The sequence below is a fragment of the Zalophus californianus genome, chromosome X (assembly GCF_009762305.2).
Source record: "Zalophus californianus isolate mZalCal1 chromosome X, mZalCal1.pri.v2, whole genome shotgun sequence".
In the NCBI taxonomy this organism is placed as follows: domain Eukaryota; kingdom Metazoa; phylum Chordata; class Mammalia; order Carnivora; family Otariidae; genus Zalophus; species Zalophus californianus.
This window is the reverse complement of record NC_045612.1, coordinates 102330775-102346970: the sequence shown is the minus strand read 5'-3', so window position 1 is coordinate 102346970 and position 16196 is coordinate 102330775. Positions and strand designations below refer to the sequence as shown.

Genomic DNA, 16196 nt, shown 5'->3' with positions numbered 1-16196 from the left:
CAACAGTTTATTTGCTGTTTCAATGAGCTATTGTCACAATAATGCTGAATGGTGCATATGGTTTTAAAGCACAGTCATCCATCCTCTGGGATGTGCATGGCTTATGCAGTCCTGCTGTATGCCTCTCAGCCTCTTTCTGAGATGAGCCGTCTAGATGGGGCCTGTTCTTCTTATACATGTGGTAGAGGCACAGTCGGGAACATGCAAGGTCTCTTAAGGCCCAGGCTTCAAACTCGCACACCATCACTTCTGCTCACCTATTGTTTGCTAAAGGAAATCACATGGCTAAGCCCTAAGGCCAGGGGTTGGGAGGTACACTCCATCCACAGGGAGGCAATATCAAGGTTGTGATTGCAGAACAGGATTAGAGGAACCATGTAGTCTACTAGAACTAGAGAACAGTTTCTTTCAAGCAGATAACATACTGCGGAACACAAGAATGCCGTGTACTTATTGATATCTCTGACTTACTTCTTTAGTGTGTAAATGTTGCCATACATTTCCCTGTGCTTGATGACTGCTCTGTATTATTAATTTCATCAGTGATGAACCTGCTACTAGATTTAAGAAATAATCTTTTTTTTTTTTTTTTTTAGTGTCTTGTATAAACAATTCAAACACATCTTTCATTTGGAGCAATTCTCTAGCCGCGTTCTGTGAGTACAGACAGATCGATGCAATTTCTAGTCCAGGGAGCGGAGCATGCAATTTGAGTCACGAGTCCTATCTTACCCAGCTCTGGAGTTATCTTTTGAAGAGAACATATTATATGGGAATAATAATACAACATTGCCCTTAAGGATTTTGGGTAAATTTATTTTCTTTTCCAATACCATCTAAGATAAAATATCTCCCATCATGAGAATTAGTCACTTCCTGTAAGAAGGCCTGCAGCAAAGGGACTTCTCAGTCAGATATACCACGCAGGCAAGCTACTCTCTCATCACTGTGCGTGCACGCACTTGTGGGTTCTATCTTTCCCCTTAGAATTCCAATTTTTTTTGTGTGTGTGTCTTGCTTTACGAATTCTTGTTTTCCAATTTTATAAACAGAAAAGTAGAAGAATGTGTTTGAAAATCTGCTCAGAGAATGGATTTCAATTTGGCTTCTCCATTAGAGCACTAATTTTCTTTCTATGTGCAATTCTGGCGTGATCACTGTTGCATATATTATTGGATTTCAACTCCTAGGCTTCCACCTAAACTCATTTTGAGATTTTCCCATGGCAGGTCAATTGCTTGAGTTTTACCGAGTCTAAGTTCCACCCCAACCTGTCTCAGACTTCTTGGTATTGTATTTGGTGAAAGCAGCGGCAGAAATTTCCACCATATTTCTTTTTCCTTTGTTTTACTAGGCCTTTCTCCTGTGGCTTGGTGGATTTAATAAAAAGAGGAAAGCGTGTGGTTTGTATATTTCTCTTGTTTGTTCTGTTAAATCAATTATTTTTAATTTTAATCACATTCATAACACCAAATATTTTATGTGCAAAAAAAATAGATTCAAGGAACAAAGCTCAAATAAGTAAAACAACAAGAACTTGTTCAGAATAAAATTTTCTTCTTGAATTAACTGAGGATGACAAACTTTATTTTTTGAGCCCATTTGGAAAAGGAGAATAAACATAAAGTTATAGGCGTAAAACTATTTCTTCAAGACAAATGTGGTTAGGGTCTTACTGATTGGTTAGTAAAATATAACTGAAGGGGTTATGCCTTTCTAAGAATACTTAAATAATTCATTCACCATCAAGTGTATGTGACAACGATCAGACTGTTCTCCTTCACTGTTTATCTTTAGTTTTTCTTTAAAAGATTTTATTTATTTATTTATTTATTTATTTATTTATTTATTTATTTATTTATTTGAGAGTGAGAGCAGGGGAGAGGAGCAGAAAGAGAGGGAGAAGCAGACTCCCCGCTGAGCAGGGAGCCCAACGCAGGGCTTGTTCCCAGCACCCTGAGATCATGACCTGAGCCAAAGGCAGATGCTAAATGACTGAGCCACCCAGGTGCCCCTCCTTCACTGTTTATCTTATATATAGTCCCCGACAGAATCTATTTCAGTACTGTCAACATAAACACACACACACACACACACACACACACACACACACACACACACACGCGCGCGCGCGCGCGCGCACACAGCCCAAAACAAAGCAAATCTCTTTTTCCTTTTCTTGAGGGTATTTTTGAGAAATCGATGATAACCCAAGTCCTGTTTAACAAATGCATTTCTATGAAAGAGAACATTCCTTAAATCAAGGCTGAGACATAATTATGAAAAATAATACAACTGGTTTAAGGTATAGAAATCAACCTGAGAAAAGGAACTTTCTTTCTAATACTGTAATTTGGTCATGTTGGGCTAAGTTATAATTTAATGTCATGAGCCATTAGATCATAACATTAAATTAATGATCATGGCTCACATGGAGGCATGGGCAGTTTTATATAATATGCAAAGGGAAAAAGAAAGAAAATGGTAATGTAAATCTTCTTCAGTACCATCTGGCTTATCATTTTCACCATGCCTCTCCAAAACAGTGGGAGGAATAAACAATACTATTCCTGACTGGTCAGGCATTGAAGATGAAGATATCAAATGAAAAATTCTCCAACGCAAGCAGAAAGTCTAGTCTTTTCTTCATTTCCTTCTCCTGCATAAGCACAGAGAATCTGCCCTGCAGAATCAAAATCTGTCAAACTTCAGAGCTGAAATGGCCTTAAGCAAGCATCTGGTCCAGTGGTTCGCAAATTTAAACGGGCACAAGAACCACCTGGGGGCTCTTTAAATATGCAGATTCCCTGGCTCATACCTGGAGAGACAGCTTCTGAAACTGCATTTTTAATAAACTTTCCAAGTAAAGACGGTGCAGGTTGTATGTGAACTTGGAGAAACATTTCTTTTGTCTAGCTTCATCATTTTCCATCAGATAAACCTTAGAATCCCAATGCCTCTAGTTTCCCCAAGATCACACAGGTTACTGGTCAGGCTCAGAACCCGGATCTCTCTGATAATGTATTACTTCCATAAAAAGTCCCTCAACACTCTGTTAGGTCATGGTTCTTTTTTTCTTTTTTCATTGTGACTAAACGTACATAAAATTCACTGTTTTAACCATGTTTAAATGTACCACGCAGTGGCATTAAGTACATTTACATTGCTGTACAGCCATCACCACCATCTATCTCCAGAATGTTTTCATCTTTTCAAACTGAAACTGTGTACCCATGAAACAATAAGCCCCAAATACCCTCACCCCCAGCCCCGCCCCTGGTGACCACTATTCGACTCTCTGTCTCTATGAAGTTGACTATGCCAGGTACCTCATAAGTGGAATGAAACAATTTTAATCCTTGTGTGCCTGCTTATTTAACTTAGGACTGCCTTCAAGATTTATCCACATTAGTTCATGTTGTGATTTGCTGAATCCTTTGAAGTGCTTGCTCCAATGTTCTGGCCCTTTAAGAAATGAGGTCCTATCATTTGTCCAGCATTGGCAGAGGCTGCTAAATGAGAGAAAGAATTCAGGAAGGGCAGTCCTCAGTGAGTGAAACAGATAGAGCCTGGAGGCAGGCACAGAGACATGAAATGCATTTTCTGCCTAGTTGAAAGTCACTTGAAAACTAAAAGAAATGAGAAACAAGAGAGACAGACAGACAGAGGCAGACACACTAAGAGAATGATAGGAGAGATGGATTAAACAGAGAAACCAAGACCTCCCGAAGGCTGCCTTGTGCCCAGATTAGTGAGTAGAACTATGCAGATGAGCTTATTAACAGGTATATTCCAAAAATTAATTGGTCCATACTGGTGTCCACGAGACCTCATATGATTAATGTGCCTTGGGGCAAAGAGTAGAGAGAGCAAATAGGGAAGTAAAAATGTACGCATCTACATTGCTATTTGAAAAAGACTTTACTGCACTTTAGATTTATTTTTATTTTATATAGTTACTACCATGAGTATTTTATAGCTTTTAAGTAAGAAGGGAAGTTATTTGATATATGTTCTGTTGTGTGTGGGGGGGGAAGCTTAATTTTTTTAAAAACAGCAGTACATTGGTAGATATCCATTTTTTTACCCTGGGGCAAAGCCAGATAATGCTTCTGAGAGAAGGGTGGGTTGACCCAGGCTTGAAGTGGGAGTTAGCCAGGTAGAGCAGGACACAAAGTGTATTCTGGGCAAAGAGAACCTCTTCCTTTGACCTGGATAATGCCTACTTGCTATTGAATATTCAGCTCAGTATCTTTTACAAGAGGCTTTTTGTGGCAGCTTTATAACATGGCCCCAAAACTTTCTAATGCTTTCCCATGGAAAAGTGGAGTTCATGTCCCATGCCCTTAAATCTGGGCTCTGTGCTGGCTTGACCAAAAGAATATGACAGCCGGGAGGTGGGGGGGAGTGGTGGGGAAGAGCGCCTGGGTCGCTCAGTCAGTGAAGTGTCTGACTCTTGATTTCAGCTCAAGTCATGATCTCAGGGTCGTGAGATCGAGCCCTGCGTCAGGCACCACGCTGGGCGTTGAGCCTGCTTAAGGTTCTCTCTCTCCCTCTCCCTCTGCACCCCCTCCCAATCCCACTCTCTCTCTCTCTCTCTCAACAGATGCAAAACTATGCTAGGTTTTGGCCCAGGCCTTAAGAAACCTGCAGCTTCAGCTTCTTGTCCCTTGGGATGGCTGCTCTGGGGACCCAGCGATTTTTCTGTGAAAAAGCCCAAACTGCTCCCTTGAGAGGCCCACATGAAGAGGAACTGACAGCCAGCACCCATTTGCCAGGCATGTGGGTGAGCCCACTTCAAAGTAGATCCTCCAGGGGCCAGTTGGTCTGCCCCAGCTGACATCATGAGGAGCAGAGACAAGCTGTCCCCACTGACCTCGCTTGAACTATATAGAGTCACATGCAAAATGTGCAAAACTGTGTGAAGTCCTTAAGTTTGGGGCTGATTTGTTATGTAGCAAAGGGTCACCAGAATACCTCCCCTGGTCCTCCCCAGAAGGTATGCAGGAGGTGCCCCTCCTCTGGGAGACCAAAGGACTATGCACTCACCTGAACTATATCCCTTACCTCCTTGGCTAGATCTCTCTGTTGTCCTGCCCCTGGTCCCTCCAGTATCAAGTCCTTCTTGGGGTCAAGTACAGCTCTTATCAACCTTTGGATCCTCAAATCTCTTTGCTGATCTGTGGCAGATCTACTTCTCAGTGGCTGACCTCAGAAGTCATATTTGGGAATCCACTCAAAAAGTATGTTTCTCCTAGTGTATACCTTGCATGAATATAAAAGTTTCTTTTAGGTCATGGGTGGGAAATGAATTTAGAGTTGTCTAATCAGTTCAATGGTTGCACCCTAATAATGACCATTGGTTTTTACTCCCAAACAGAAAATGTCGACACTTTCCCACAGCCAATAAAAAATGCTATCTATACTCATTCCAGGTTTTAAAACTGCAATGTACAACAGTTATCCAGCCATTTGCAAAACTACTGTAAAAACTAAAAATAAAATTTATGGAGTAAATCATTGGGAAGAATGTCTGGTCAAACAGTTCATAAATATCCAGGTCTCATTCTATTTGGGACCACAGCCTTGAATTGAATCCAATATTGAATTGTTGAATTGAGAGCAAAGGATAGATGTGAAATGTGGTCAGCTCCAGAGCGGAGGGGATATGCTGCTTTCTGCAGAGAAGTCCTTTTTCTGTAACTCCCAAGGAATAATATATTTTAAAATATGGTAGAGGTGAACAGAAATTACAGAGGAAAAACTAAAATCTGGAGAGAATTTAAAGATTACATTTATAAAGACTCGGATCATTGTTAAGTCATAATAATAATATTGAAGAGTCAACTTGCTAATAGACCTCTCAAGGACAACCACGGATGCAGGAGCAAACAAAAGTAATTTGTGGCTTTCTCACTATCAGGAAATAGACATTCTTCCATCTCGACTAATATGATCTCCAGTGGGAAATGATTTATTTCTCTTGCATTCATGAAAGTCTTTTTCATAACCAGGTGTAATGGCTTCTTTTGCCTCTATGGCGAATGGCTGATTTATGCATAGACCTTTGCTCAATAACCTTTCTTCAAAGATTGATGCCGTTAAAAATGAAAAAAGATGTGAACTTTTTGACATTTTATTTTAATGTAATTTAGAAAACAATGTAAACTGCAAATGGACCTCATGTGGAATGAAAATCACATGCTGATCACCTAAATTATTTTGGATACTATTCGTCTTTGACTAATACCTGAAATGTTTTATTATCAGAATTATGAAAGGCACAAGAGACACTAACAAAGTTCATTTCCAAAATAATTTATAAATACAAGATTGAACAACCTTTTATTTGATCCCCCCAATTCACGCTTTTAGAATTTTCCAACTGGAAGTGGGTGCACTGCTACCCACCACATAAAGGAGTATCATTTTGCCTAGAAAGTCTCCTCTGAAAGACCACTAACCCTCAAAAAAGACCCTTCAAGGTTGGAGGAAGGGAGGAGGGGAAAGTGACATGAAATTCTTTTGACTTTTTCTGTGCTCAGACTTTGCTGGACCTTTTCCATTCTTGTTTGGAGAAGAAGGCCTGAAATTACATAGACCTTGTCTAAGTTCTGACAGACATCAAGGAAAGTTAAGTGAAGAGTTCTAGCCTTCTTGTTGTCTTCAGTGCTACTGCCTCATAGGTTATATTTAAAACAACTTTATTAGGGGGCGCCTGGGTGGCTCAGATGGTTAAGCGTCTGCCTTCGGCTCAGGTCATGATCCCGGGGTCCTGGGATCGAGTCCCGCATTGGGCTCCCTGCTCCTTGGGAGCCTGCTTCTCTCTCTGCTTCTCTCTCTCTCCTCCTCTGCCTCTCATGAATAAATAAAATCTTTAAAAAAAACAAAACAAACAAACAAAAACAACAACTTTATTAGGGCACCTGGGTGGCTTAGTCAGTTAAGCGTTTACCTTCAGCTCAGGTCACGATCCCAGGGTCCTGGGATCGAGCCCCACACTGGGAACCCTGCTCAGAGGGAAGCTGCTTCTCCTTCTCCCTCTGCTCCTCCCCACTGCTGTGCTCTTGCTTGCTCTGTCTCTCCCAAATGAATAAAAAATCTTTGAAAAAAATAGAAAAGTAAAACAACTTTATTAATTTTATTAACATAGCTATAAGCCATTGATGTGGCTTCCAATGTCAGTCAGACTGGAAGAAACAAACTGCTTTTACTAAAGTGTATGTCAGGGAATCTTAACACCTGGTGTTTGGTTGAAAGAAAAGGGCATGTAGGCTAATATTTTTCCTTCAAGGAGGGCATTATGAAAGATAAAATCTCTCTTTTTAATTTTCAGTGTAGTATGTTTATTTTCAAGAATGAGGGTGTTAAGGTTTGTTTGTACCTGAAGAATTTAATTTTTCAAACATGTCAATATTGACATTTAAGAACTAAAATCTACCGAAGATTATTAGTCTGTTCTTGGTTAGACAAGGCTTTTTGTTTTTGTCTTTTAAAAATCAGAGTTCCAACACTCATGTGCCAATATTTCAGACAGTTTCATTCATTCATTCATTCATTCATTCTTATTAAGTAGTTTCTCACTCAAATCAAATGAAGAATTGTGCCCATAGTCTATAGTGAAATAAGCAATACACAAATGTATTTATAAAATATATATGTATATATAAAGCATCTCTATATATAGTGCTATTACTATTAATCAGGTGTGTACATATCTGTAGATACCTGAAAATAGTAATAACATAATAATACTAGCTATGTTTAACTGGTTTCTTACTATGTGTCAAATACTGTTTTATGCACTCCACATATATTAATTTGCATCACCCTCACAACAACCTGATGAGGTAGACATTATCATTACCCCTGATTTACAGCTGTGTAAACTGAGGGCAATTAAGAAATGTGTCCATGGTCAGTGAGTATCAGAATCATGATTTAAACCTAAGCAGTCAGGCTTTAAAGCCCACACTATTAAAAACCATCCTCTCCAGCCTCTCAGATACAATACAGAAAACACTAAACTCCATTTAAAGTACAGAGAAATACCTGCGGAAATGGAGAGGGAGGCAAGATGTTTTCCAGCTGGGGGGCTAATGGAAGAAGGCAGGATTTCAATATGGCTTTCTTTGACAAGTAGGTAGCATCAGGGTAAACTGAGATGAGGAAAAGGACTCTTAAGACAAGAAACAAGGTCATCAAAAGAAGCAAAGGAGGCTAGCAAGCTGTGCATTTTAGTAGGAGTTGAGGGTACATGGAGAGGAAAAATAAGAGATAAGAGAAATTGAGATTGGGAGCCCATTCTGGAGGGCCAGGTGAAGGCATGTGCAGAATATTCTGAAGGGTTTGAGAAGTCATAAAATGTGTTTCAACAGAAAAACCATATATTCTTTCATTCATTTGACAAATATTTATTGAGCACCTATCATGTGCTGGGCACTGTCTTCGGTAATGGGAATATACGAGGGAATAAAGTAGATAAAATCCCTCCCTGCATGGAATTTCTAATCTATTTACAATCCAAGATATGCCTTAGGAAGCTTCATTTGAAATGGCAATCTGCAAGCTGGACTGGGGCCATGAAGGGGGCAGAAAGGAGTGGAGAGACGTAAAAGATCCTAGGAGCATGAATTCGAGCAGTGGTTAGGAAACTGGAGAGAAAGCAATGGGTGCAAAGGATTTAGGGTGGGAGGTAAAATTGATCTTGAAAATGAGCTAGAAAGTGGGGCAAGTGAAGAGAGGTAGAAAGGACTATTTGGTGTGAAATCTGACTGAAAAGATGGTGGTGTGATGAATGGCGGGACAGGAGGCGAAGACCTGGTATCCAAGATACGGCCCATTTGGGTCACACTGAGTTTATGATGTCTGTGAGACATTTGAGTAAGAAATGCCCCACATACAGTAAGAAACATGGGACTGATACAGGAAAGAGATAAAAAATCCTCAAATCATTGGATTAAAGGAGGGCAAAAGACAGTCGCTAGTCTAATACCTACAACATGAGTGACACTTAGTAACTACTGACAATTGAATGACGAGAATGAGATTAATGAAGGCAGAAACGACAGCCCAGAATTGGTCCTCAGGTAAACAAAGAAGAATGAGTAGAGAGGTAGGAGAAAATTAGTAGAACACAAGACCCCAGCAAGTCAAAAGGTGAGATATTTTCCCGAAAACTGTGGTGGGCAACAATCACCATCAATGCAGAGATATCTAGGGCAGGAAAGACTTGGTGAAAGCAGTTGAATTTGGAAGTTATGGTGGTTTCATAGAGAAGTGCTTCAGTTGAGAGGTCAATGCCAAAACTAGACTGAAAAAGGTAAAGGGAAGATGGATATTTAGGAAGTACGAATGTTTCCATTAATCCACAAATTCCTATTAGGTGAATTATTTGAGACTTGCTTGTGGTTATGTTGGCTCTTTGCCTGGAAGGCTGAGTCAGTTTAGAGGAATGGGTAGGGGAGTAAGGTGAGTTGAAGGTTAAAAGGTCAAACTGAGGTTCAAAGAACTGACTCCTCTGTATATAGTGGTGTGGCCTTAGCAGAAGTTACCCAACTTCTCAAAGCTTTAGTTTCTTCATCTGTAAGAAGGCTAGGATGATAGTATGTCATGTAAGCAAAGCACCCAGTACATTGCCTGGCACACAGTAATATTTCTTTTAAAAAAGTGAGTTATTATCACATCTACCCTAATAATGAGATGCATACATTGTATTATTCATCCCAGAAAACTAAACATTTATTTCATAGGCTTTTATTTTTAATTATTTCCCCCCAATCTGGTGTGATAAAACTCACATTAGCTAATTTTCAAGGAAGGAGCAATAGCTACATTACTGAACCTCTTTAATTTTACCCTCCTCAACTGAAAATAAAAATAATAATAGTACCAATACCAGAGGTTTTCAATGAGAATATCAGAAAATGAAAGTAAAAGTGCTTTGTCAGTTATAAAAATGAAAAGTTTAGCAATCATTATTCTCATTAATTAATATAACTTTGATCCATTGATTTTAAAAAGAGTAAAATATTAGTTTTATATATTCAGTTGGACTTTTGTCTAAAGGTAATTCATATCATTAATAAGGATCTTTCACTTGAAGAAAGCTTTCTCAAAGTGCTTTTATACTTATTACCTTATAAGATCCTCACAAAAGCTCTGTGAGGAATAAAAGACAGTGGTTATTAGGGGCTATCAAAATTGACTTTTCAGTATTCATGGTGTCCTCTTTCCTATGTGGGCCTCTCTTTTGGTTTGTTTATATAAAGTTACAGCATCCTGGAACTGAATTACAAAGTTATTACATTTAGTGCTTCCCTTGTATCATTCTAGATAACAGGTAATTTTAATGGCAATATCCAGAACAATAGGTTCTACAGTTTTCAATACATTCAATTAACATGTTAACATACATAAGAGACCATCGTAACGTGCTCGGGAAGGTTATAAGCCCTATAATCAAGTGACTCTACTCATATTGCATTAAACTGATTATGTTTCCATCATTGGGCAAAGATGAATTCTTATTTTCTATATTTAGTATTCCTTTCCATAGGAGATAAAACACCAGTCTTGAACATTTGTCCTCATTGATTCCTTCTTCTAAACTTTGAATTATTTCACTATTTCTTTTTGGATTATGTCTGTAATCTACAGGAATTTGAGGGTCCAAACCTGGAACATGAGAAAGTTCTGAATGTGGTACGACGACAAGCATGGGGCTCTTGAAGCTATTCCTGAGTACTACAGTTTATAGTACTGTGAACGTGTATGACCTTTTTATAGCAGCTACATGAGAAGAAAAGGAAAACATAAAATCTGCCATGTTCATGTAAGAGAACAAACAGACTGTCCTCATTGGAAAGTTTTTCAAGATCTTGGATTCATTACCCAAATTACTTTTACTTTCTCCAAGGTAGGAGTTTTACACCAAAGCTTTGCTACTGCTTTGCCTTTTCTCAAGGTTAAACCATTAAAAGCATCCCCATAGCTGTGCCCGTTTGCATAACATAGAAAATGGCATCACTTAATACCAATTCTGTGCCAGAGTAGGTGGTATTTTGGTAACCTCTAGGTGTATTTCTGAATGGACTGTGGAGAAAATCAAGTCATGATTCATGTGTAAAATCATGTATTTCCCTGGCTGCCATGTTAATGTCCTTCAAGTTTGTATCTTTAACCTAGAACCCGTATCTCCTCCGAATTTTAGATCCACATTCACAACTGCTTTAAGGAGGTGAGAATTTCACCTCCACGACTCACAGATACCTCAAAACTGACCACATTCTTGACTTCCCTCCCCATAACTGGCTGTCCTCTTGAATTCTACGACTCCGTAAAGGCATTCGGTCATGAAAAGTGGTAAGCAGTCAGTGACTCCTCATCATACCTCACGATGCTCCCTCACCTGTGCGTCCCATAACGTACGTGACACTGTTGACTTTCACTTCCCACATTGGTTTCATTTGTTCAACCTCAGCACCTTAATTATTATTTCTTACTTGGAATAGTACAGAAAGAACTTTCTAACTATGGTTCCCAGATAGATTTTATATCGTTCCAATTCATCCTCCTCTCAACTATCAGAGTGATCTTTCAAAAGTGTAAGTCTGGTTAATCTGTTTCCTTGCTTAAAACCATGCTGTGACTTCCCAGAGACCACAGATAAAGTCCCAACCCTTAAAGGTAGGTGGCAAGATGGATAGAAAGACAGCTTTCACATGTTGAGCCCTCTGAGTCCAACACTCTGCCCCTCGAGAGGGAATTTTACATGTATCCTTATCATTTAATCCTTAAAAATCCTGTGAATGCTATGCTCACTGTATAGAAAAATATAATTAAGGCTTAGAGGTCAGGCAACAAATGGGAGAATAAGTGGTCTTCCTGCCTCAAGGCCCGTACACTATTCACTGCACCCTGCTGTTTTTCTACATAATTTAGCCCCAGCTGACCTTCCTGATCTCAGTTCTTATAACAACCATACTCCAGCCATAGAGAAGTACCTTCAGATTCTCAAACTCCCCAAACGTCCAGGACTTTGAACATGCTATTGCCTTTGCCAAAAATTCTCTTTTCAACTCTGTATACCTAGCTAAGTCCTAATACATTCTTCTAATGCTCTCTAAGCAGAGGTTCTCAATGTTGTCTAGACATCAGAATCATGGGCAGGACATCCTGCCATCAATCCAGTTTGAATCTCTATGCGGTGGAACCAAGGAATTAGCATTTTTAAAAGCTCCTCCTCCGGCACCTGAGTGGCTCAGTTGGTTAAGCGTCTGACTCTTGATTTAGGCTCAGGTCATGCTCTCAGGGTCCTGGGATCGAGACCCGAGTTGGGCTCCACACTCTGCTAGAGATTCTCTCTCTCTCTCTCCCTCTCCTGCTGTCCCTCCCCCCTCAAATAAATAAATAAATCTTAAAAAAAAAGCTCCTCCAATATATAAGGAAGATGGGAAAACACTGTTCTAGGTGAGTTTCCTGGCCTCTTTGGAAGGTTTAAGCTTAATCATCTGTTTTCACTAGACCTGGTCTAGCCTTCTAACACTCATTAGATTTGCCTTAGCATATGTATTTCACCTCTGGAATATAAGCATTCCAAAGGTAGATGTCATATTCCACTACAGAGGCTTTTGTATATATCCAGTATGTACATTCTCATTCTCTTTCACACATATATACAGCTGAAATCAAAGTTTCACAAAAAGCCCTGACCCAGAGTGATGGAGTCTGTCATTTCTTATTCTAGTCTGCTAATTTCATTTCTTGCTATTTAAAAATTGTGATGCTAAGTAAAATAAATCAGACAGACAAAGACAAATACTATATGATCTCTTTTATATGTGGAATCTAAAAAACAAAACAAAACAAAATTAGCTCACAGATGCAGAGAACAGATTGGTGGTTGCAAGAGGCGGTGGGGGGGGAGAAATGGATGAGCTGGGGGTTTTTTGGTTTAAAAAATTAAAGTAAAAAAATAAAAAATTGTGGATTGATACTCATTAGATTATACAACCTAATAGTTTGTCTGAACTGTGTTTGAAAAGCATCTCTGTAATCATGTTTGTGCCCGTCCTAACACCACGCTAGGCACTTAACAGGTGTTTACAACAGATTTCATGGATTAATCAAAGTTTTTAAGGAAGTAATATATATAAAAGTTTTACATATCCAAAACAGTAGGCAGACATCACCAGGCAAAAGAAAAATATCAAGATTAACTTTCATAGTCTTGAGACACCAAAGTAGAAAGATTAAAAAAATGTATAAAACTCAGTTCAAATTATAGCAACAGAAAGGAATACATGGAGGGTTTCCTTTTCTTAGAATTAGGGATCCTCAGATTACCTCTCTATTCTTAGATGTCCCAAGAAAGACGACAATCCAATTTATTCAGAATACTAATTGTGTTACTAAGATTGCATTCTTCCTTCTTCCTTTGGAATTAACCAGTGGGCCAAGATTTTTTTTGTGAGAAACACTGAGGAAGCTACTTCCCCAATTCCCATAATGTATTAGAAATCTAAGCTTTCTTAATCAATTTACAGGTGCACGCTGATGTACAATTCAAAGTTTCTCAAACTAGTCTCTCTGGAAATGTTTTCTTTAATAGAAGAGAATTTTTATGATGGGGTCGGGGAGGAGCTATGGGTCAAACACACGAGCTTAGATAAGAAACTGAGTTTAGAGCTCTGGCCTGGGACAAGACCCAGATCACAGAGGAAGGAATGTCAAATAGCTGAGAAAAAGATCCTAATTACACCTTTATGACCATCTCTCCGCACCACATACCCCCCCCACACACACCTTCCTTACAAGCTGGTATTACAATGATCTCTTAGGGGTGCTTAGAGAATCAGTTAAGATTGGCAGAATTCTTATGGAATATTAGCAAAGATACAGAGTCTTCCCATTTTCAGTTAGTTACCCATGGTTTTATGTTAGAACTTGGAATTGAGGAGATCTTTATTAATTCTCTGGGGCCCAAAGCAGAAATGTTTTGGACACAGGAAGTATCTGATTCAACTATGAAAATAGTTCTTCATTTTAAAGGTAAATCTGCAATGTAAACATTCTCAGACTGTCACCTCTCAGGGCTCCATATGATATTCTGTAAAAATATATTGGCTTTAAAATTCCAGTAAGACTGTCAGAAATAACACTATTTATATGAAAAATCTCCTCATCCCGAAGTATAAGGACAACTATAATGTCCTCGCTTTTAGTAAGAAAACTATATAAGCATTTTTTTTCTAGTATGAGGAAGGAATTTTAATGGCTTTCAGAGTGAAATTACTCAGATTAATTCCATTCAGGAAGCATATGCTTCATAAAACATGTATTCTTATAGAACCCATGAATTGTGATTATTGCTGAGAGAATTAAATATCCTCTGAAGTGGATTGTAAATAACAGTGATACTCATTCTAGCAAGAGCTGGGGGGTCTCCATATATAGAAAAATCGATTGACAGTCATGGAGCAAAAACATATTTGTGAAGTTTTTCACCCCCCTCCATATCCATTCAGGAGCATTTGTATGAAGGAAAACATCAATGCTTTTGGGGGGACAGATGTACTGGAATCTGTTGGGAGAGCTGATGTTCTGGCTAGGCATTTGGAGTTTCCTTTTTTAATATGTAAGAATTATTTTTGCTCTACAGCATGAATCAAACAATGAACATAATGCTACCAGCTTCTTCAAACAAAGCGAAAAGGCCTATCATTACACTTTTTTCCTTCACACATATTATAGAAAATTCCTTTTGTTCAAAATAAAAAAAAAATATCTTCAGAGGGGAAAAAAGCAGAGACTTCCATTTAGCTGAAATACTGAAATTGCATGTAATCTCCTAAGATACGTGGTTATATTTACTTTCAAATTTGGCATTTCCATTTGTTGCTTTTAAGCCCCAGTACCTTAAATCAATTCTATCACTTGAAATGTGCCATTAACAACAATAATCAATAGTTTCAGTAGTTTCGACTTTTTTCCATGACATGTCCAAATCTTTCATCAAAAGATTGTTATCCGGTTATCTAACTGAAAATCAGAGCTGGCTATGAATGTCATTTCTATCCATAAAATGTAGTTTCAACCTCAGGCAACTGGAATTTATAGAAAACCCAATATTAACACAGAGGGAATGAGAAAACTGTCTCTGTTTTAAAATAGTGTTGGGATCTCAGCTAGTCCTATTGTAGTTAAGGGGGAAAATGATATGTCTAAGGTTTTCAGGAACTCTAGAGGACTTTTACATGACTTTTAATAATAAATACTTTTTATGCATAGTATAGCATAAGCTAAGTAAATGTCCTCTGCATAACTTTCAACTGTTTTTGAAAGGGAGATTAGAGATCTAAACACAAAATGTAGTTTATTCTCCATTCTCCCATCGGAAATAGTTTAAAAACATGGCAAATTTTTTTTAATGATTCAGAATCTTGCAGTTTCTCAGAATTTTCATTGTATAGTTACGCACAATAACAACATACAGGAGATACATGGATGTATCTTGGCCCTCAGTCAGACTTGTTCACTAATTTAAGGGATGTTTAATTAAATCCTTATTATAAAATTATCTCTTGGATTATTCTTTCTTTTCAAAGTAATCTGCCAAAAAATCAGTTAAAGTTTTATTATTTATCTACCACAGCTGATGAGAATATGTGAGCCCATATATTTATCAAAATTCTAGGCGGCTTCATGGGTATTTAAAAGGAGAAATACAACTTTATTTACGAAATATCATAAGTTAAATAAGTTACAGCAGGACATTTGCTACCCATTCATCTAAGAGGGACCAAAAATGTCTAATTTTGCATAGTTTTTACAATCTCGAGCCATGGGACATATCTACAAAGATAAAGGCAGGTATTGCTCTAAACGAGCTATTTCCAGTGATCAAACTAACTCAACACACATTGTAGAGGAGCGAGTGGGGTCTGACGAGAATGGAAGACACGAATGAGGAATCCTAGAAGCTATGAGTTGCCGCTATTATCAACTCTATGCACAAGAGCAGGCAAGTAGATCAAGTATCCTATCAAAACAGAAAAAAAGGAGGAGAAGGGAAACAAGGAAAGGAGAAGGAAAAGAAACATTGCTTATTATGGTCTGATTGTGGAAGTGTTTTCCAACCTAGGATACACCACCACTTTTTTTCATCATAATTTAAATATATGGAGAAAAGTAGT

At 38.4% G+C, this 16196-nt stretch overlaps 1 protein-coding gene across 2 annotated transcripts in view; it reads right to left on the bottom strand.

Moving 5' to 3' along the window:
* DMD (dystrophin) overlaps nt 1-16196 on the bottom strand; it is a 2214577-nt gene that overhangs the window by 467231 nt on the left and 1731150 nt on the right. The gene's annotated exons all lie outside the window — the stretch shown is intronic.